Source organism: Rhinopithecus roxellana, chromosome 15, assembly GCF_007565055.1.
Source record: "Rhinopithecus roxellana isolate Shanxi Qingling chromosome 15, ASM756505v1, whole genome shotgun sequence".
Taxonomy (NCBI): domain Eukaryota; kingdom Metazoa; phylum Chordata; class Mammalia; order Primates; family Cercopithecidae; genus Rhinopithecus; species Rhinopithecus roxellana.
In genome coordinates this window covers 3,222,171-3,245,061 of record NC_044563.1, presented here as the reverse complement: position 1 = coordinate 3,245,061, position 22,891 = coordinate 3,222,171, and the positions used below count along the sequence as shown (strand labels likewise).

The 22,891-nt window shown below is 47.5% G+C and overlaps 1 protein-coding gene across 1 annotated transcript in view; it reads right to left on the bottom strand.

Annotated features, from left to right (window-relative positions):
• The window catches only part of SHANK2 (SH3 and multiple ankyrin repeat domains 2), a 679,458-nt gene that overhangs the window by 639,378 nt on the left and 17,189 nt on the right, over nucleotides 1-22,891 (bottom strand). The window contains exon 2 of the mRNA XM_030918720.1: nucleotides 12,819-12,918. The gene's annotated coding sequence lies outside the window, so the exon portion shown is untranslated. The remainder of the gene's footprint in view (nucleotides 1-12,818; nucleotides 12,919-22,891) is intronic.

Sequence of the window (22,891 nt, the reverse complement as noted above, 5' to 3'; positions counted from 1 at the left end):
CCAAACATTGTATTGAGATAGAATTCACACATCATCGAATTCACTCATTTAAAGTGTGTAACTCAGTGCTCCCAGCACTTTGGGAGGCCGAGGAGGGCAGATCGCTTGAGCTCAGGTGTTCAAGACCAGCCTAAGAAACGTGGAGAAACCCCGTCTCTACAAAAACATAAAAATTAGCCAGGCAGGGTAGTGTGCGCCTGTAATCCCAGCTACCTGGGGGGCTGAGGCAAGAGAATCATTTCGGCTAGGGAGGTCAAAGCTGCAGTGAGCCATGTTTGTGCCACTGCACTCCAGCCTGGGCAACAAAGATCCTGTCTCGAATGAATGAATGAATGAATGAATGAATGAATGAATGAATGAATGAATGAATGATTCAGTGGGTTTTAGTGAGTTCACAGAGTGGGGTATCTATCACCATAATCCATTTTTCAAGCACCTGCAAACAAAAAAATATATACCTGTACCCCTTAGCCATCATCCCTCAACCTCCCCATCCTCTCCCTCCAACCACTAATTACCTTCTGTCTCTATAACTTGGTCACTTTGAGGCATTTCATATAATTGGAATCACACAATGTGTGGTGAGTCAATTCTCTCGCATCCTTTTTTTTTCACTTTTCTTTTGAGAAAAGTTTTGTGGTTGTCCAGATCTCTTCTGTGTAAGGTTCTTCAAGTTGCATGCCTGAATCACTTCAAAATATGAGATGGGAACACACTGGAACCACCCTGGTTTATGTCCACCTCAAAGCCTATTCGTCATGTCTTCAGCTTTCACTGAGGTCAAAGGTATTTGAAACCATTTTGTTTTTTGCAAAACCCCATCTGCAAACATCGTGTCACACGAAAAAATTCTTCCTAGATGAAAGCACCAAGAAAAATCTGCCTTCCTAATGAACTGATATTAGACAAAAGAATGTTATTCCATCTTTCCCTTCTTGCCCTGGCTGCCAGGAAGCTCAGAGATTAAAAACCAGATATAACTGTACAAGTGCTCTCTCATCCTACAGTTGGGTCTTACAGACTCCTCATGCTTCAAGCAGAGTTTTACCAGTGTGGCATGCAGCAGACTCATCTGGGAAATCAGCTGAAGGATTCCTACTGAATCTGATGTCCTATAGATAAGGTCTTAAAATCTGCAATTTAAATAACATGTCCCAAAATGTTCTCAGACCTGGCTTTAACGCCAAAGCAAAATGTCACAGCCCTTTTCCTAGGACTTAGAAGACATTCTGGGGAAAACAAGCCTACTTCCTTTTCTTGTGTCATCTTCGTTCTCACCCAGTGAGCATCCATGTGCACGACGCAGCTGCTTCCAGGGGCTGCGGTGAACAGAGCAAACGTGCCCATTCCACGCGAAAGGGGTGTCATTGCTCTAAGATGATGAGACCATCTTTGGCCGAGACTGAAGGTATTATAGAAATGAGCAGGCTGAGCACGATCCTGTTCGCTGGATGCATCAACTCAATCCAAGTCCTCAAAGGGTTCCGGCAGTTTCCATGAATCCACTTCCTCAACATCAAACACCAGAGTTTTGCAAAGCTTTAGGACGTTCTCGCCACCAGGAATCCCTGCTCTGGTAGGAGACGCTTCTTTCCCCATTCCCCTCACCGGGTAACTAGGTCAGAACCGCAGGCGGAGGCAGAGGGAGAGGAGCAGGAACCCAAAGACACTGTGTCCGCTTCTGCAGCGCTGCAGGGGGTATCTTACCTGCTGTCACCCAGGTAGGTCCAGGGGGCTCAAGGGCTGAGCTGCTTTACAGAGAACGAGCAAAGGTGGAAAAGGAGAATCTTCCTGGGACAGCAGGGACTCCTAGCAGCTGAGGGGCCAGGCACAGGGAGGGGTGGCTCTCAGACCAGAGGCAGGTATTTCCCACACGGTCAACAGCCTGCACAGCTGTGCCTGCCAACAGCTGCCTGGTATTTTGTGAGGACGCCAAGATTCCCGTATTCTTTCATCCCTCTATTCTGGAAAACACAGTTTGCGCCAACCTTTCGCTATCCTAACTAGTGCCAAGCTGGACATCTTTATGCCCACAGTTTCACTTCATTCTTCCCTCTGGATAAATGCCCAGGGGCAAGGTTTTTGACCCAAAGTCCATTTTCCCATAAAACAGAGGTTTCAACACCACACAGAGGAGGGCACAGACGCTGTCCTCTGTGCCATGGAATTCTTTTTAATCACTGCACGAGCCACGTGGGGCATTAGACCGAAACAGCATTGTTGAACTCTGAGGGTCTCGTGCTGATGTTCCCCACACGCGGAATCTGACTCCCTGTGGGAAACGGCGGTGGCCACACCTGAGCACCGGGCTGTTCTTCCTTCTACACACAGGTCATCTCCCTCTCTGGCTCTTGCCAGCCTGCCACCTCCATCCACACAGAGGAACGGCCTTTCTGATAAGCAAACTGGACTAATCATGTCTTATTTTCTGTCTTAGGACGTTTTGACATCTAGGGGAGCCTCACAGACACTGGGAGAGACGGCCCCTTCCAGGGCTGGCTGATTCCCAAAGACAGGAAGTGGCTTCCTTGGGCCACTTACTGTGCGCTCGCATGCACAAGCCAACCACCCCTTTCTCAACTCCTGTGCACCCAGCCAATAGGAATCACCCCTGCCCTAAGGCGCCCCAGGGCCAGGTGCCAGGCAACCAAAGACCTCCCCTACAGTCCCAGGCCCACAGCAATGACACACACCGGCCAAGCGTGACCTGCTCACCCAGCCCGGCCCTGCCACTCTCACAGAAACCCCTAGAAAGGTTCTGACCTCAGTTTCCTCCCACCTCCTGCCTCCTAACCAAACCCTGGGCTTCCCCTGTGGCCCCAGGGCTCACGCCCCCTGCTCTTGGGAAATGTAACCCATAAAACCTTCTTTTGGGAAATCTTTTTGTCCTCACTCAGCCACCTCCATCAGTTAAAATCCTACAGCACAAATGAGACAGACACAGCAAGGATGACGGTTTCCACACAGGTGAGGAACTGCGCGCTGGCTCCCCGCTGGACCCCCCAGCAACAAACCAGGGCTCCCCAGGCCCCAGAGGGACACCCTCCCTTCTTTTCCACCGACAGCCGAAACACACACAGCCGGGACTTCTTTCTTCTGTAGCCAAAAGACATCGTGATTTAGCGCCATCGGCTTTTCTTGAAAAAACGACCTTCCCTAACAACACATTTCCGAAGAAGCGTCATCTCTGCTCAGCCTGCTATGCTGGGAGACTAAAAGGTGACAATGGGTCTGGCTCAGGGTCCCACTGCTGTCTCAGCAAGGCTGGCCAGAAGCTAACTGGAGTTAGGCCAAAGAGGGCGTCACTGTCAGACCCCTGGCCCACCCAAGTGCCCACCCACACATCTGTCACATGCCACCCCGGGCTACCCTGTCCTCTGGGGTGGGGTATTGCACAGTCCTGATTGAGACCCGTGCTGCAGCTGTCCTCTCGTGCAATTGCTAAGAAGGTAAAGTGGGGTCACAAAAGGCCATTCTAGACAACCAGGTACTCGGTGGGAGGCCAGGGGGTGGCCACAGCCTTTTGTCCTGGTCTCCAGGTACTGCGAGCCACCAAGCATCCCACCTTCCACAGCATCCTCCTCTTGGCAGGGAGGGAGAACAGAATGGGGCTGTGTGGTGGTTTCCTCCTGGCTCCCACATACACAGAGGAGCTTGTTGTGCTGCAGGCACATGGGGCCTTCCTTTCAGTGGACAGCCCCCTCCACCTGCCACCCTCCCACAGTCCACACGCTCACACTGTCAGGCAGGCATGCCCCGATGTGCAATGTCCTACATCAAAACCCCTCGTGATAGCACAGCTTAACGCCGTCCAAGTGCTGAAAAGAACCAGAGGCCCCAGCTCTCACCCTGGAGCCGCAGCAGGGCCCACGCTCTCTCTGAGGCTGGGTGTCCACCACGGTCTCAGCAGGGGCAGCGCCAAATGACTTCTGGTTCCCCTGCTCCCTGCATCTGGTTCCCCTGCTCCTTGCTTCCAAGGCCTCCCTGACTCCCCTTACCACGTTTGAACATGCCACTCTGTCATCTCCCTGGCTTCCCTCACCCTGTCTGAACACGCCACTCTGTCATCTCGAAGCTTTGTGTCTGCCATGGAGCCCTCAGTAAGTTCTGCCCTGGTCACCCCTGGCTGCCCATCAGCAGGGCTCAGGTCCCAGAGGCACTGAGGGAGCTTCAGATGGTGCCTCCTGCCAAGACAGGCCCCCTGAGTGAACGTGAGGTCAGGCCTGAAAAGAAAGCAAGGAAGGCCTGCTGAGGATGTACCTCCTCTCCCAGGCAGGCACGTGCGGAAGGCCACAACCCCAGCTGTTCTCCGAGGAGGTGTCCCCACACAGCTGTCCGTGGCAAGCTGGCTCCCACTCAGGGCCCTGTTAATGTCCTCGGACATCCATCCACCCCTCTCCCTGCACACACCGCAAACATGCCGGCTCAGGAGATCAAACCTCTGCAAACACGATTATTCGGCAAAACCCAGCCAAGACACCCCAGAAGCGGCACCCCCACTCTGTAGCCAAACCACAACCTTTTTAGGGACAAGGAGCAGAGTCAGGCTCCCACAGCACCCACCACCACCTTGGGCACATTGCTGATGCTCAATCAAATCCTTCCAGCCGCAATGAGACGGCGCCACCCCCCACCCCCAACCCTGCGGGATGAAGATAACCAAGAAGAGAGATGGGAACAGAAGCATGCGAGGACATGGAACAAGTGGAGCCCTCATTCGATGCTGGAGAGGAGGTCCAACGGCGCTGCTGCTCTGGAACACGGTTTGTCCCTCCTCCAAAGGCTCAACACCAAGCTCCACATGATCCAGCAGCTCCACTCCTAGGAATCCACCCAAGAGAAATGAAACCGCGTCCACAAAAGCCTGTACAAGAATGTCCAAAATGCGTAAAAGCCAAAAAGTGGGAACAATCCAAATGTCTAGCCTTTGATAAACATAATATTGGATTTAAAAGGTGCTATATCCTAGGATGCAGTATCACTCAGCCTTTAAAAGGAAGGAATCACTGAACCATACTAAACGTGGGCAAGCCTTGAAAACGTGATGCCGAGTGAGAGAAGACGGACACGAAGGTCACGTATGATACGATTCCATTTGTGTGAACTGTCCCAGATGGGCAAATCCATAGAGGCACCATGGAGAGTGGCGGTTGCCAGGGCCGGAGGTGACTGGCAGAGGTATTCAGGAGGAGGGAGTGACTGCTAATGGTACAGGTTTTGGGGGGGAATATAAAAAAATGATTACTTTTCACAAATGTCAATACTGATTTTGGTGATGACTGCACCACTCTGAAAATACAGCCACGTGTCGCTGTCAGCATTTCAGTCAAGGAGGGATGGCATATGCAATGGCGGTCCCATAAGACTGCAATGGAGCTGAAAACTTTTATCACCAAGTGAGGTCACAGCCACTGGGACATCATAGTTCAATGCATTCCTCACACGTCTGGGATGATGCTGGCCTAAACAGACCACCTGCGCTGCCAATCTAATTAAAGTCAAGCACATACAATTTTGTAGGTACATAGTACCCAACAATGACAAGAAAAAACTATGTTACTGGTTTATGCATTTACTATATTTTTTTGGGTATATGCCTTCTACTTATTAAAAAATAAAGAGGCTGGGTGCAGTGACTCATGTCTGCAATCTCAGCACTTTGGGAGGCTGAGGTGGGAGCATCACCTGAGGTCAGGAGTTTGAGAGCAGTCTGGCCAACATGGTGAAACCCCATCTCTACTAAAAATACAAAATTAGCCAGGCGTGGTGGTGCATGCCTGTAAGTCCCAGCTGTTTGGGAGGCTGAGGCAGAAGAATTGCTTGAACCTGGGGAGCAGAAGTTGCAGTGAGCCAAGATCGCGCCATTGCACTCCAGCCTGGGTGACAAGAGCAAAACTCAGTCTCCAAATAAAATAAAAGAGAGTAAACTAGGGGCTAGGCGCAGTGGCTCATGCCTGTAATCCCACACTTTGGGAGGCTGAGGCAGGCGGATCACTTGAGGTGAGGAGTTTGAGACCAGCCTGGCCAACATGGAGAAACCCCACCTCTACTAAAAATACAAAAAGAGTCCGTCTCAAAAAAAAAAAAAAAAAAAAAAGTAAGCTGTAAAACAGCCTCAGGCAGGTCTTCCAGGAGATGTTTCAGAGGAAGACGCTGTTATCACAGGAGACGCCGGCTCCACGCACGTTACTGCCCCTGAACTCCTTCCAATGGGACAAGATGCGGAGGTGAAAGACAATGACATTGATGATCCTGACCCTGCATAAGGCCAAGGCTAATGTGTGGATTTGTGTCTTAAACAAAAAAATTTAAAAAGTAAAAAATTCTTTGAATAGAAAAAAAACACACGGAATAAGGATATACAGAAACAAAATATGTTTGTATAGCTGACAATGTGTGTTTTAAGTTAAGTATTATTGCAAAAGAGTCAAGAGGTGTTTTCTTGTTTGTTTTTTTGAGACGGAGTCTTGCTCTGCCGCCCAGGTTGGAGTGCAGTGGCATGATCTCCGCTCACTGCAAGCTCCGCCTCCTGGGTTCATGCCATTCTCCTGCCTCAGCCTCCGGAGTAGCTGGGACTACAGGCGCCTGCCACCATGCCCGGCTAATTTTTTGTATTTTTAGTAAAGACGGGGTTTCACCGTGTTAGCCAGAATGGTCTCGATCTCCTGACCTCGTGATCCACCCGCCTCGGCCTCCCAAAGTGCTGGGATTACAGGCATGAGCCACCGCGCCTGGCCGGTTTTATTTTTAAATTGAATCTGTGGTGCCCAGGGATGAGCAGAGTGAGGGCAGGGTCTGGAACCTTCATCGCTACCTTCTCACCAGTCAGCTGTCCCCATCAGCACAGAGCAGCTACACACCCAATCTCCATCAACTCCAAAGTCTCTTGATGGGAAAGACTCATGTGAAAGTCCAATGACCCCGAAGCAGACAAAAGTTGCAACGGCAACATAAACAGAGCACTGGGCATAACTAACTGGGAAGGAAGCCCAAAACTTGCTGTCCTGTCACCCAACCCAGCCTTATTCTTCCAGTACAGCTGGAAGAATTCAGGCGACTGTGCCTGAATGCCTCCCTCTTCTGCAGCCCTCAGTAGGCAGGAGCCCCAAGCAGCCTTCTCTGTAGGACACCCAGAGAGGGTGGCATCTGTGCACCCCATAGATGGTCAGCATCCTATACACACATTGCAGAGGAGAGTAACGGAGCTTACCCAAGGCTCTGTGGGCAAGCTTCAGACCACGAGGACACACCATCACGTGAGGTGCCCCACATGCCAGGATTTAGAGAAGCCAGATGAGAAGTGAGCATTTCTCAGAATCACATCAGAGAAAAGTGGCTTGGTTCTAGGTGGTGCAATGTGCTGAGATCATTTAGAATAAGGGCCCACAAAATTTTCTGCAAAAGTCCAGCTGGTAACTACTCTCAACTCTGCAGAGCATGCAGTCTGTCACAATGACTCAACTCTGCCACACACAACGTGGAAAGTGATGAGCAAGGCTGGGTGCCAGTAAAACTTTATTCACAAAAGAGAACCCAGACTGTCAAGAAATATCACAAATTACATCTGACCAGGGATTAGCACCTTGCATATATAAAGAACTCATACAATCCAACAATTCAAAAATGGGCAAATAACTTGAATAGACATTTTTCTGAAGATATTCAAATAACCAATACGCTCATAAAAAGATGCTCCACATCACTAATCGATAAGAAAATGCAAACCAAAACCACAATGAGATATCATATTAACACCCCCTAGAATGGCTGTTTTAAAAAAAAAAAAAAAACAGGCCAGGCGTGGTGGCTCACACCTGTAATCCTAGCACTTTGGGAGGCTGAGGTGGACAGATCAGCTGAGGTCAGGAGTTCGAGATCAGCCTGGGCAACATGGTGAAATTCTGTCTCTACTAAACAAATAAAATAAAATAATTATCCAGGCATGGTGGTGGGTGCCTGTAATCTCAGCTATTTGGTAGGCTGAGGCAGGACAATCACTCCAACCCGGGAGGGAGAGGTTGCAGTGAGCTGAGATCACACCACTGCACTCTAGCCTGGGCAACAGAGCGAGACTTCATCTCAAAAAAATAATTAAATTAAAAATTTACAAAAACAAAAACAGGCCAGGTGTGGTGGCTCACACCTGTAATTCCAGCACTTGGGGAAACTGAGGTGGGTGAATTGCTTGAGCTCAGGAGTTCAAGACCAGCCTGGACAACATAGTAAGACCCCCCCAAACTCTAGAAAAAAAAATTAAAAAATTAGCCAGGCACGATGGCGCATGCCTGTGGTCCCAACTACTCAGGAGGCCGAGACAGAAAGAAGGATTGCTTGGGCCTGGGAGGCCGAGGCTGCAGTGGGCCTTACTGTGCCACTGCAATCCAGCCTGGGTGACAGTGAGACCCTGTCTCCAAACAGAAACAAAAAAACACAATACAAGGGTTGGCAAGGACGTAGGGAAATGGGAACCCCTGAGCCTTGCTGGTGGGAATGTAAAATAGTGGATCCGCTGTGGAAAACAGTAGGGCAGTTTCTTCAAAAATTAAACATAAAAAAACTATAAGCAGCAGCCATTCCACTTCTGGGGGTAGGTATATGCCGGAAAGAATGGGGGGATATTTCGAGGAGATATATCCGCACACCTACGTTCACAGAGCACTATTCACAACAGCCAAAAGGTGGAAGCCACCCAGTGTCCACCACCGGCTGAACGCGTAAACAAGGGGTGGTCCATTCCCAGAAGGAGTATTGCTTAGGCTTAAAAAGAAATGAAGTTCCAGTACGTGCTACAACATGGATGGCGCTGGAGGACATTACACTAAGTGAAAGAAGTCAGGCACAAAAGGACCAGTCTCACGTGATCCCGCTCCCATGAGGTTCCTCGAGTGGGCAAATCCGTGGAGACAGAAAGTTGAATGGGGGTTGCCAGGGGCTGGGGAAGAGGAATGGGGAGGGAGGGTTCAATGGGGACACAGTTTCAGTTTGGGAAGACAAAAAAGTTCTGGAGACGGTTGGTGGTTGCACAGCCACATAAATGTGCTTAATGCCACTGAACAGCACACTTTAAAAATGGTGAAGATGGGCCAGGCACCGTGGCTCATGCCTATAATCCCAGCACTTTGGAAGGCCTGGGCAGGTGGATCCCTTGAGGTCAGAAGTTCAAGACCAGCCTGGCCAACATGGTGAAACCCCGTCTCTACTAAAAATACAAAAATTAACCAGGCGTGGTGGCGGGTGCCTATAATCCCAGCTACTTGGGAGGCTGAGGCAGGAGAAATGCTTGAGACGGGGAAGCGGAGGCTGCAGTGAACCGAGATCGCTCCACTACACTCCAGCCTGGGCAACAGAGCAAGACTCTGTCTCAAAAAAATAAATAAATAAATAAAAAGATGAAGATGGTAAATTCTGTATTATGTGTATCTTGCTAAGACTTTTAAAATAAAAACAAAATTTCACTTACAAAAACAAGCAATGAGCAGGAATGGACCCTTGCACCACAGTCTGCCAGTTTCTGGTTGGGCACAAGGCAGTGGGTGCCCAGCAGGAGACGGTGGCCAGAGCACAGTTGCAGAGGACAGGGTCCTCGCCCCAATCCTGCCCTGGCAAATGCCGCTTGATACCCTGTTTCCCCATCCAGGAGGGTCCCCTGGAGCATATCCTCTCGGGTCAGGTCATTAATCATTAGGTGTCTGATTACACCAACAAGTGGAAAATATAATTTGAGACAATAGCAAAGAACACCTCAGGAAAAGCCAAATCTTCAAATTCATCTAATCTAGCCTCTTCAACAGTCAATGAGAATTGCAACATTGTCAGTTAATTCCATTACTGCTAAGTGGAACCCTTCTGCCACTAATTACCCCTCCAGGGTAATTTTCCCTTTTGTTTGTTTTTTTCTGAGCAGCAAGGGGAGGTGATCAGTAGACAAGGCTAGAAACCCAGGATGTACGTAGGTGCTTAGGCGCTGGGAGTCTCCACTGTAAAATGACGCTGCAGCCATGGCATGGGGGCGTGAGGTGGCCACACAACAATGTTCGTGATGAATGGGGGTCTGAGGACATCGGGAGAGCCACTGAGGAGCAGGGTCCCTTGGTGGCTCCTGTTAGGGTGGAACTGGGACACCTGAGGAAGCAGGAGAAGCCGCTGGAGAGAGAAGCGCCCAGGTGAGCGTGGCCGGGTCAGTGATTCTGCCTCACCCTTCCCTGCACCAGGACCAGGACCACCTGGGCCTCCCAGAGCACTGACATCCCCAAAAGGAAAACCTCACCTACCCCACCCCACCCTACCACCCTGCCTCCAGCCGAGGGGACTGATCTTCCCAGAAAGCAGCACGGCTCCCCTATCCCGAGGTCACCAACTGTGTGGCTGAAAGTACCCTGGCCAGAAAAACAGAACTAAAACAAATTCACTCCTGGCCTTCATGAGTTGCCCAGACTGGCTTTTCATTCTCTCCTTCCCTTTAATCACAGCCGCCAGGGTTGCAGGGCTGCTGCTCCGGAAGCAAGCGCTCCCTAACACTTGAGAGCCAACGGACAGGCTCCCAGTGGGAAGCAAAAGCTCAATCCAACCGCCCAAGTGTTCCCTTCTCACGAAGCTCCCGGAGGAGCTAAGAAGGGAGTTGCAGGGAGACAGGTCCCAGCTGCGAACCGAGGCCCAGCTGGCCGGATACAGGCACCTTCTAAAGGCAGAAGTGCATGCACACCACGGGTTTTAGCTCTGCCCCAGCCCCGGGAGAGAGAATGAATAAATGGCAAGTCCCTCCAAGCTCCGAGGAAGCCAAAGGCAGCTGACTGCTGACAACATCTTAATGGCTCAAACCTGGGCCTGCAGGGACACGTGCTCCTTCCCAGGTGGACAGGCACTAATGTCCTTCCCTCTCTGCTCCTGCTCTAGGATAAAGGGGTGGACCACCTTTTCCAGCAGGGTCACACGTTCTCATATGCATCCTTGTGACAGCTTTCGATCAGGAACCGTGTACCAGGCCAGTGCTTCTGCACAAGGGACACGTATGCAGCATCGGCCAGAGACAAGGGGGACTGTGGAGGATGCAGACCCAGCCCTCGGCCAAGACAGCCAGGGAAGGCAGAAGCACCCTCCACGGAGTGGTGTCGCCATCCCTCCACCCAGGAGGACACTTGTCCACAGCTGGGAGCAGAATGACAGCAGAGGCTGAGAGGGCACTCAGAGACTTGGAGGGATGCGCGGGTGCAGAGAAGGGCCTGAACACGGGGAGGGAGAGAGTCCGACTGGATTTCAGACGGGATTGGTGAGCTGTGGAGCTGGAGACAGGAAAACCAGGCAGGTGAGGCCGCCCAACTGCGATGGTGACCAGGACCAGGGTAGTCCTGCATGGGGCTGTGACTCCGACATTCCGCTCCTGCCTGCTGTGTTTAGGACCCCAGCGTGTGCATTCTCGTGGGGTGGTGGAGGGTGAAGCAGAGATACACAATCGGCACCTAAACAGCCTTCCATGTGCACGGCTTCTGTTTCGCTGCACTCAACCAACCATGCACACATTGGAAATACTTTTTAGCTGCATCTGTACCGAACACGTACAGACTTTTTTTCTCGTCATTGTTCCCTAAACAACACAGTATAGCAACCATTTACATATCATTTACATCGTTGAGGTATCATACATGATCTGGAGATGTTTTAAAGTATATGAGAGAAAGTACTTCGGTTATATGCAAATACTGCACCATATGAAATCAGGGACTTGAGCATCCATGGACTTCGGTATTCACGGGAGGTCCAGGAACCAATCCCCTTTGGGTGCTGAGGGATGACTGTATGGCACTTCCACGGTATTAAGATCTCATGGTGCACACAATTAGGAAAGCATATCTGACACAGCTTCTTGGGCAGGCCCATGCAGCTCAGAGGCCCTTCCCTGCACGTGGGTACCACCAGGCACACCCCCCGTCCACGTGAAAATGACGGAGAGGAGCTGGAAGCGCCTGTACCACTCATCTGTCTGCAGCCACACCGACTGGGTCTGGCATGGGCACGCTGGTGAGGACAGCTCAGGAGGACTGAGAAATTGCCCATGGGGCTCTGGACCATACAGATTTGTCTTTATGGCCCCTGATATACAAGGCCATGCCAGGAGGCAGGGTCCTGTACCAGCAGGAGCCCAGTGTGCGGTCAGCCAAGCTGGATTCAGCCACTCAATACCCACGTGACCATGACCAAGTATCTAACTGCTGAGAGCCTGTGCCCTCACTGAAAATGGTGGTAATGTCACTTTCTACATGGAGTTGGTGGTAGTCAGGGTCAACGTTGATAAGATATTCAGCAGACGGGGCCTTTAAGTACATTACAGGTGAGGTGATACCAGCAAGGCACAGAGGAGGCTACTCAAGAAAAGGGCCCCTGAGCACCAGCCCACGCTCGGGCCTCTGCAGAGCACACAGGCCTGGGCTTCGGTGCACCCTTCCCTGCATGTGGGCACCACCAGGCACACCCCCGTTCATGTGAAAATGATGGAGAGGAGCTGGAAGCGCCTGCACCACTCATCTGTCTGCAGCCACCTTGACTGGGTCTGGCATGGGCACACTGGTGAGGACAGCTCAGAGCACAGTCCAGAAGCCAGAGGCATAGTCCCTTTCATACCCCACAAGGTCACACAAGAGGGCCACCAAGGACAATGTCATCCACCCTCTTCCCACCCAAACACAAGCACAGGGCACACAGGGCCTGACAACAAGAAACTGAAAGTCCCCTGGCCACGGTGCAAAGGTGGGGAGGTGGACCAAACCAGACAGTGGCCACTGGCTTGCAGGTTAACAAGCACAGGGGAAAATGTTATAACTCACCAGAGGTGTTGGCAGACTGAGCCCCACAGATGGCCTCTTAGAGCAGGAACTGTCTGTGTTCTAGGGGGCCGAAGCAGGGTGCCTGGAGAGATTTCCAGACCTGTGGAGAGACAAAGAGACCAGGGCATGGTCAGACAGAGACTGTTGAGAGGCACGTGTGAAAACCTCATGTAGATTCTGATATTTCTGAGCTAAAAACCAGGGATCAAACTTCTGCTTCCGGGCAGATGGAGTAGACACATTTTTCCCTATTCCTCACACAAAGCACAACTAACACTCAGGATGGTGTATATAAAACAAACATAACGCTCCTCAAGGTGGAGAGAAGGCCAGGGACATGGCGTGAGCTCTCTGGGTTTTCTTCTTGCCTCATACATCCCAGACATGGTGCTGAATAAGCCAGCAACCCAGAAAAGTCAACAGGAGCAGGAACAATACCACAACAAAAGCGTGTTCTCTTTAGTCGAAAGACTGGGAAAGTGGCAGCTAACAGGGCAATACATTTAGACAACAGGTCTATTCCAGCCAGACACTGCAGAAAAATCTGTGACCTCAGCCCCACCCACAGCAGCAAAGGCCAAGAAGGGAGTCTAGATTTCTACCCTGTGTGGCTATAATGAGGCACCAAATCCCTGCCAGGATGGCATCAAATAGCCCAAAGGAAGGAGCTGGCACATTCATCCCCACCAGGCAGTAACAAATCCTCCTTTCACTCTGGCATTAGTACAGGCAGCATGAGGAGGCTGGATTTCTATAGCATCTGTCAGTAATGAGGTGACACCCCTTTCCACCTTCCCTGGTGGAAGTGGCATCAGGAAAAGTTAGTGACGAAAAAAGGTTTAAGTAAGACTCGAAGTCTCATAACATAATACAAAAATGTCCAAGTTTCAATAGAAAATCACCCATCAAACCAAGGTTGAGGAAGATTTCAAACTGAAAAAATGAAATCAATTGATGCCAACATAGAGGTGACAGAGATGTCAGAATGATCTGGCAAAGAGTTGAAAGCAACCATGATAAATGCTTCCACTAACAATTATGAACATGCTAGAAACAGAAGAAATAACAGAAAGCCTCACCAAAGAAGCAGAACATCTCACCAAAGATATAAAAAAGAATCAAGTGAAAATGATAGAACTGGCTGGGCGCGGTGACTCATGCCTATAATCCCAGCACTTTGGGAGGCCGAGGTGTGTGGATCACTCAAGGTCAGAAGTTCAAGACCAGCCTGGCCAACATGCCTAAACCCCATCTCTACTAAAAATACAAAAATTAGCTGGGTGTGGTAGTGGGCACCTGTAATCCCAGCTACTCAGGAGGCTGAGGCAGGAGAATCACCTGGACCCAGGAGGCAGAGGTTGCAGTGAGCCAAGATCATGCCACTGCACTCCAGACCACGGGCAACAAGAGTCAAAATCCATCTTACAAAAAAAAAAAAAAAAGAAAAAGAAAATGATAGAACTAAAGAATACAATAACTGAAATAAAAGACTCAGTGGATGGACTCAACAGCTGAATGGAGGGGGACAGAGGAAATAATCAGTGAACTGGAAGACAGAACAATAGACATTACCCCCAACTGAACAACAGAGTGAAACAGACTGAAAATAAATAGAGTCTCAGGGAGTTACGGGGCAATAATAAAATACCTAACTTTAAATGCTTGAAATGTCAGAAGGAGAGCTAAGAGAGGGAGGGTCTGAAAAAAGTACCCAAAATATCCCAAATTTGGTGAGAGATATAAGCCTACAGATTCCAGAAGCTGAATGAATCCCAAATAGGACAAACCCAAGAAAATTCACACCAATATACATGAGAATTAAACTTCCGAAAACTAATAACGAAGAAAAAATATTGAAAACAGGCAGAGAAAAGTAATACTTACATTTCTCATCAGAAACTGTGGAGACCAAAAGAAAGTGGCACAGTAATTTTCAAGTGATGAAAGAAGAGAACTCTCAATTCATAATTCTATACCAACAAAAATATCCTGTAAGAATGAAGGGAAAATTAAGATAGTCTCAGATGAAAAGAAACTAAGGAAATTTGGCACTGGCAGACCTATTCTAAAAGAATAGCTAAAAAGAAACCTTTCTAAAAAAAAAATAATAATAAAAGATGGAGCTTTGGAACATTAGGAAGGAAAAAGGAGTATGGTAAGCAAAAGTTTGGTAAATATAATAGGCTTTCCTTCTCGAGTTTCATAGATTATATTTGATGGTTGAAACAAAAATTACAACACAATCTGATCTGGTTCTAAATGTATAGAGCAAATATTTAACATTTATAAATGGAGAAGGGTAAAGAAACATAAAAGAAGATTGTATATTTTACTCAAACTGGTATCACAATAGATGATAAAGTATACGTGATATAATACCCAGAGCAACCACTTAGAAAGCTATGCAAAGAGATATACACATAAACAAAATGGAACCCTAAAAAATGTTCAAAAATGTTCAAATAATCCACAAGAAGGCAGGAAAAAACAGAAAAATGAAAACCTGAAATAACAAATGTAAGGCCTAATGTACCAATAATTGCATTAAATGTAAATGGTCAAAATATACCAGTTAAAAGACAGAGATTGGCAGAGTAGATTTTACAAGCTACAATTAAATGAGATCTATAAAAATTTGCTTCAAATATAATGACATAGGTAGGATGAACATAAGTCAAAAGAAAGCAATCATGGCTATGTTAATATTAGATAAAACAGACTTCAAGGCAAGGAAAATACCACAAAGAGAACATTACCTAATGATAAGAGAGGACTCCACCAAGAAGACACAGTAATTCTAAATGTGTATGTACCAAACAACAGAGGAGCAAAATACATGAAGCAAAAATGGATAGAACTGAAGAAAGAAGACATAAATCCACACTTACAACTGAATACAACTTTAACAAGCCTTTCTCCACAATTGATAGAATAAGACAGGAAAATCAGCAAGGATACAGAAGAACTCAGTAATATGATCAGTCAACAAGATGAAAGTGATAGTTGTAGAACTTGCCTCCACCGTAGTACAGCAGAATTCACATTCTTTTCAAGTGTTCATGAAATTTATGGCATATATTGGAAAAGAAGAATAATCTCAAATCAAATTCTAAGTTCCTACCTCAAGAAGCTAGCAAAAGGAGAGCCAAACAAACCCAAAGCAAGCAGAAGGAAGAAAATAATAAACATATAAGTGGGAAAAAATGAACAGGAAACACAGTAACAACAGAAAAATCAGTGAAACAGTAAGCTGGCTCTTTGTAAAAGTCAATGCAATTGACGAAACTCTAACAAGACTGACAAAGAAACAAAGACAACACAGGCCCGGCGCGGTGGCTCAAGCCTGTAATCCCAGCACTTTGGGAGGCCGAGACGGGTGGATCACGAGGTCAGGAGATCGAGACCATCCTGGCTAACACGGTGAAACCCCGTCTCTACTAAAAAAATACAAAAAACTAGCCGGGCGAGGTGGCGGGCGCCTGTAGTCCCAGCTGCTCCGGACGCTGAGGCAGGAGAATGGCGTAAACCCGGGAGGCGGAGCTTGCAGTGAGCTGAGATCCGGCCACTGCACTCCAGCCCGGGCGACAAAGCGAGACTCCGTCTCAAAAAAAAAAAAAAAAAGAAAAGAAAAAAAGACAACACAAATTACCAATACCAGGAATTAAATAGGAGACACCATTAAAGACCCTGCAGACATCAAAAAGGTACTAAAGGAATACTAAATCAGCTCTACACACATAAACTTGACAATGTAGATGAAATAAAGCAATTATTCAAGAAATACAAACTACTTCACCTTGCCCAATTTGTAAAAGGTAATTTGAATCATTTCCTACAACTATTAAGGGAATTGAATTCATAATTTTTAAACTCCAGTTTTTTTGAGAAAGAGAAATCTTTAGACCTAAATGAGTTCACTGGAGAATTCTATGAAATGCTTAAAGAATAATTAATACTAATTCTACACAATTTATTCCAGAAAGTAGAATAGGAGAGAACAATTCTTAATTTATTTTATGGAGCAAGTACTACCCTGATAACCAAAGCCAGAGAAAGTGAGCATAAAAAGATTATAGACTGGGTGTGGTGGCTCACGCCTGTAATCCCACCACTTTGGGAGACCGAGGCAGTGGATCACCTGAGGTCAAGAGTTCAAGGCCAGCCTGGCCAACATGGTGAAACCTCATCTATACTAAAAATACAAAAATTAGCTGAGCATTGTGGCAGGCACCAGTAATCCCAGCTACTCGAAAGGCTGAGGCAGGAGAATCGTTTGAACCTGACAGGTGAAGGTTGCAGTAGGCCAGGACTGTACCACTGTACTCCAGCCTGGTGACAGAGTGAGACTCCATCTCAAAAAAAAAAGAAAAAAGAAATAGGTATAAACCTAACAATACACATTCAGGAACTGTATGCTGAAAGCTATGCAACACTGATGAAAACAAACCAAAGATCTAAAAACACTGAGAGCTATACCCTGTTCATGGATGGGAAGACTCAACATAGTCAGAATGTCAATTCTTCCCAAACTGACGTGCAGGTGATGATGATGAACACAATTCCAGTCAAAATTCCAGCAAAACTTTTTTGTAGATATAGACAAGATTATTCAGCATTTTGGGAGGCCAAGGCAGGTGGATCACTTGAGGTCAGGAGTTCGAGACTAGCCTGGCCAACATAGTGAAACCCCGTCTCTACTAAAAGTACAAAAAATTAGCCAGGTGTGGTGGTACGCACCTGTAATCCCAGCTTCTTGGGAGGCTGAGTCAGGAGAATTGCTTGAACCTGGGAGGCGGAGGATGCAGTGAGTTGAGATCACGCCACTGCACTCCAGCCTCCAACCTGGGCAACAGAGTGAGACCGTGACTCTAAAAAAAAAAAAAAAAAAAAAAAAAAAAAAAAAAAAAAAAAAAGATGGGGGAGGAATCAATATACTCAGCTTCAAGATTTATTATACGGTACAGTAATCAAAGCTGTGTGGTTCTGGTGGAGGGACAGGCACATAGCAATATAACTCAATACAGAGTCCAGAAAAAACCCACACAAATATGCCCAACTGATTGCTGATGAAGGTGCAAAAGCCACTCAATGGAGGAAGGATTGTCTTTTCAACAAACGATGCTGGAACAATTGGACATCTATCAGCAAAACAATGAATATCAACCTAACTGTCTTGCCTTATACAAAAATTAATTCAAAATGAATCATGAACTTACATGTAAAATACAAAACTAAAACTTTTAGAAAAAAATGGGAGAAAATCTTCAGGATCTAGAGCCAGGAAATGAGTTCACAGACCTAATGTAAAAAGCACAATCCACAGACAAAAATATTGACAAATAAGTTCTCATCCAAATTAAAAACTTTTTGAGAAAGACCTGCTGAAAGGAGAAAAACATAAACCACAGAGCGGGAGAAAAACGTCTGCAAACCACATATTTAACAAATAATTCGTGTCTAGAATAAAGAACTCTCAAAGTTCAACAGTAAAAAAACAAACAAAATGACAATCCAATTAAAACAGCAAAAGATAGAAAAAGATATTTTCCAAGAGGATATACAGATGGCAAATAAGCACATGAAAAGACACTCAACACACCAGCTATTAAAGAAATGCAAATAAAACAAAATGTGACCATACACCTATCAAAACAGCTAGAATGAAAAATGGTGACACTAATTGCTAGTGAGAAAATAAAGAATCACATTGCTGATGGAAAACCTGGATCTTGCACATTGCTGGTGGAAATACAAAATGGTATAGCCATTATGGAAAACAGTGTAGCAGTTCCTTAAAAACCTAAATATGTAACTCTCATGTGACTGAAAAACCACGCTCCTAGGCATTCGTCCCAGAGAAATTCAGACTTACGTTTATGGGCCAGGTGCAGTGGCTCACACTTATAATACCAGCACATTGGGAGGCCAAGGCAGGTGAATCACTTTGACCCCAGGAGTTCAAGACCTGCCTGGTCAAGGTAGCGAAACCCAGTCTCTACTAAAAATACATAAACTAGCTGGGCATGGTGGCATGCACCTGTAGCTTCAGCTACTTGGGAGACTGAGATGGGAGGATGGCTTGAGCCGGGGAGACAGAGGTTGCAGTGAGCCAAGATCACGCCACTGCACTCCAGCCTGGGTGACAGGGCCAGGTGTCTTCAAGGAAAAAAAAAAAAAAGAAAAAAAGACAAAGAAACCTATACACTAACGTTTATAGCAGCTTTATTCATAATAGCCAAAAACTGCAAACCACCCAGATGGCCTTCAGAAGCTCAATGGTTAAACAAACGGATACATCCACACCATGGAACATTACTCAGCAATAAAAAGGGAAGAACTTTTGATACACAAGACCTGGGTGAATCTCTAGGAAGTTGTGCTGACCAAGGAGGGGAAAGCCAGTCCCAAAAGGTTACTTACTGTGTGATTCCATTTCTGTATAATTATTGAAACGACAAAATTAAGAGATGGAGAACAGATGAGTGGTTACCAGGGCTTACGGAGCAAGTAGGGGCGGAAGGAAGTGGGTCAGGCCATAAAAAGGCACCGTGAGGGGTCCTGGTGTGGACGGCAGCATTTGAATCTCGACCGTGTCCACATCAGCACCCCGGCTGTGATGCTATCATACCGTCCCAGGACGAGACTATGGGGGTAAACTGCGTATATCTCTGTACTATTTCTTACAACTGCAATTATCTTAAAAATACAGTTGGCCCTTAAGCAACACAGGTTTGAACTTCACGAGTCCCTTACACGTGGATATTCTCCCACCTCTGCCACCCTGAGACAGCAAGACCAACCCCTTTTCCTCCTCCTCTCCTCCTCCTCTTCCTCCTCAGCCCACTCAACATGAAGATGATGCAGATGAAAACCTTTACTACAATCCACTTCCACTCAATGAGGAGTGAATGTATTTTCTCTTCTTTATGATTCTCTTAGTAACATGTTCTTTTCTCTAGTTTATTTAAAGTAAGGTTATTTGTTTGTATAACATACAAAACATGTGTTAATGGACTGTTTATGTTATCTGTAAGGTTTCCAGTCAATAGTAGGCTATCAGTAGTTACGTTTTGGGGCAGTCACAAGTTATACCTGGACTTTGGACTGTGTGGGAGTTGCAACCCCTAACCTCTACATGGTTCAAAGGTTAACTGTAAAAATGTTAAGTCTTTTTAAAAGTACATTGTGGAAAACAAAAGGACAAAACTTTCACACAGTTTCAATAAGAGACAGCAATGTTCCTAGGCACACAACTAAAAATAATGAAACATACGTCCACACAAAAACATGCAGGCCAGCCACAGCGGCTCACACCTGTAATCCCAGCACTTTGGGGGGCCGGGATGGGAGGGTGGCTTGAGCCCAGGAGTTTGAAGCCAGCCCGCAGTACAGGAGACTCCATCTCTACCAAAAAAAACAAGAAGTGTATATGAATGTTCATGGCAGCATCCCTCATAACAGCTCAAAAGTGGAGGTAACCCAAACATTCCTGAGCTGACGGATGCATAAACGCGTTGTGGTCCAGCCTTAAAATGGAACATGATTCAGTCACCAAAAAGAAGAAAGGCCTGACCCAGGCTACAACACGGAGGAACGTCGGTAACACGATGCTAAACGAAAGAAGCCAGTCACAAAGGATCTCACTTGGCATGATTCCACTTACATGCAATGCTCAGAATGGGCAAACCCACCGAGATGGAAGGCAGGTGAGTCATTGTCAGGGGCTGGGAAGAGGAGGGAAGACTGGAGGCAGGGAGCAAGGTTGATGGTTTGGGGGTCTTTATTGGGGGGATGAAAATGTTCCTGAATCGACTCTGATGATTGCACAATCCCCTAATTTACTAAAAAAAAAAACATGGTACTGCACGTTTTCAAAGGGTGAATCACAATGGTATGTAAATTATATCTCAACAAATTCTCTAAGAAATCTGCAACTGGGTTCTAGGAAATTTTAACGACATCCATTAAAGAAGGATGCTCCTTCCCCCAACAGCGAATAACGAAATTACTGAACTATTTAAATCGTTGGCCTGCAGGCCGGACGCAGTAGTTCATGCCTGTAATCCCAGCACTTTAAGAGGCTGAGGCGGGAGGATCACTTGAAGTCAGGAGTTCAAGACCAGCCTGGCCAACATGGCAAAACCCCATCTCTACTAAAAGTACAAAAATTAGCTGGGTGTATTGGTGCGTGTCTGTAATTCCAGCTTCTCAGGAGGCTGAGGCAGGAGAATTGCTTGAACCCAGGAGGCAGAGGCTGCAGTGAGCCAAGATCATGCCACTAAGACAGAGCCAGACTCGTCTCCATAAATAAATAAACAGGGCCGGGCGTGGTGGCTCATGCCTGTAATCCTAGCACTTTGAGAGGCCGAGGCGGGTGGATCATGAGATGAGGAATTCAAGACCAGCCTAGCCAACATGGTGAAACCCCACCTCTACTAAAAAAAAAATAATAATAATACAAAATCAGCCAGGTGTGGTAGCACGTGCCTGTAATCCCAGCTACTCGGGAGGCTGAAGCAGGAGAACTGGTTGAACCCAGGAGGCAGAGGTTGCAGTGAGCCAAGATCATGCCATTGCACTCCAGCCTGGGTGACAGAGCAAGACTCGTCTCATAAATAAATAAATAAATAAATAAATAAATAAATAAATAAATAAATAAATAAACGTTAGCCCACAGATGCGCATCTATGTTTGGAAGTGCTCATCACTCTTGCAGAGATGGAAACCATCCTTGTGAGGAGTTCTGAAACAGCTCTGTGACTCAAAGGAAATGCCCCCCACAGACTGGTCCTCCACGTGCTGGACTCCAAGTCGGGGGGCCTGTCTGTAAGCAGCCAGACCCAGCCTGCCTGAGCCTCGGGCCCCTTTTCTGGAAGGTGCCACAAAGCAGGGGCCTGGTCTCTGGAGCAGCCCACCCTGCCTGACCCCAGCTCTCTCCATGACTTCCCAACTGCTCACGTTCAAGCTAAGTCTGCGTCCTCTTCTGTCAAGGGGGGATGAGTGACCACACTCATTCCGGAGTCCCAGGCACTGGATGAGCATGGCTGGGTGGCCCTGCTGCCCCACAGGCACCCCATGAACCGAGGGAGGAAATGTCACGCCCTCCCTGTCTAATGTTCGAAACGTGTATACAAATGTTCACGGCAGCACCATTTACAATAGCCAAAACCCAGCAAGAACAAAAGACCCACCAATACACAATGCAGACAGGAAACAAGAGCTACGGTACAACAGAGCATCTCCAGCCATAAAAAGGAAGGAGGCACTGACCCATGCTACAGCACGAATCGTCCTCTGTGGTATAAGAAATACACTGGGGGCCGGGCGCGGTGGCTCACGCCTGTAATCCCAGCACTTTGGGAGGCCGAGGCGGGGGAATCACAAGGTCAGGGGATCAAGACCATCCTGGCTACCATGGTGAAACCCCATCTGTACTAAAAATACAAAAAAAAATTAGCCGGACATGGGGGCGGGGGCCTGTAATCCCAGCTACACGGGAGGCTGAGGCAGGAGAATGGCGTGAACCCAGGGGGCAGAGCTTGCAGTGAGCCAAGATTGCGCCACTGCACTCCAGTCTGGGTGACAGAGCAAGACTCCATCTCAAAAAAAAAAAAAAAAAAAGAAATACACTGGGCTTTGTCCCTGGTTCCCAGCACAGAGATCCTAATACCCTGAGAATTTCCTGAGTAGCAGAAGTGAGTCCCTTTTGACCCCACCGGAGCTCATGCTAATGAGGTGACTTAGGGTGGGGGCCCCAGTCTCAGACTGGGACTGGTCACCAGGAACACAGGTGTCTAAGAAGGTGGGAACTTCTGGCCCTACTTGCTGAGCTCCAGAAGGTACCAGAGATTAAGCTCTATAAAAACTCTTGCACAGGCAGGGCGCAGTGGCTCACACCTGTAATCCCAGCACTTTGGGAGGCTGAGGCAGGTGAATCACCTGAGGTCAGGAGTTCGAGACCAGCCTGACCAACATGGTGAAACCCCATCTCTACTAAAAATACAAAAATTAGCCCGCATGGTGACACGCACCTATAATCCCAGCTACTCGGGAGGCTGAGGCAGGAAAATCAC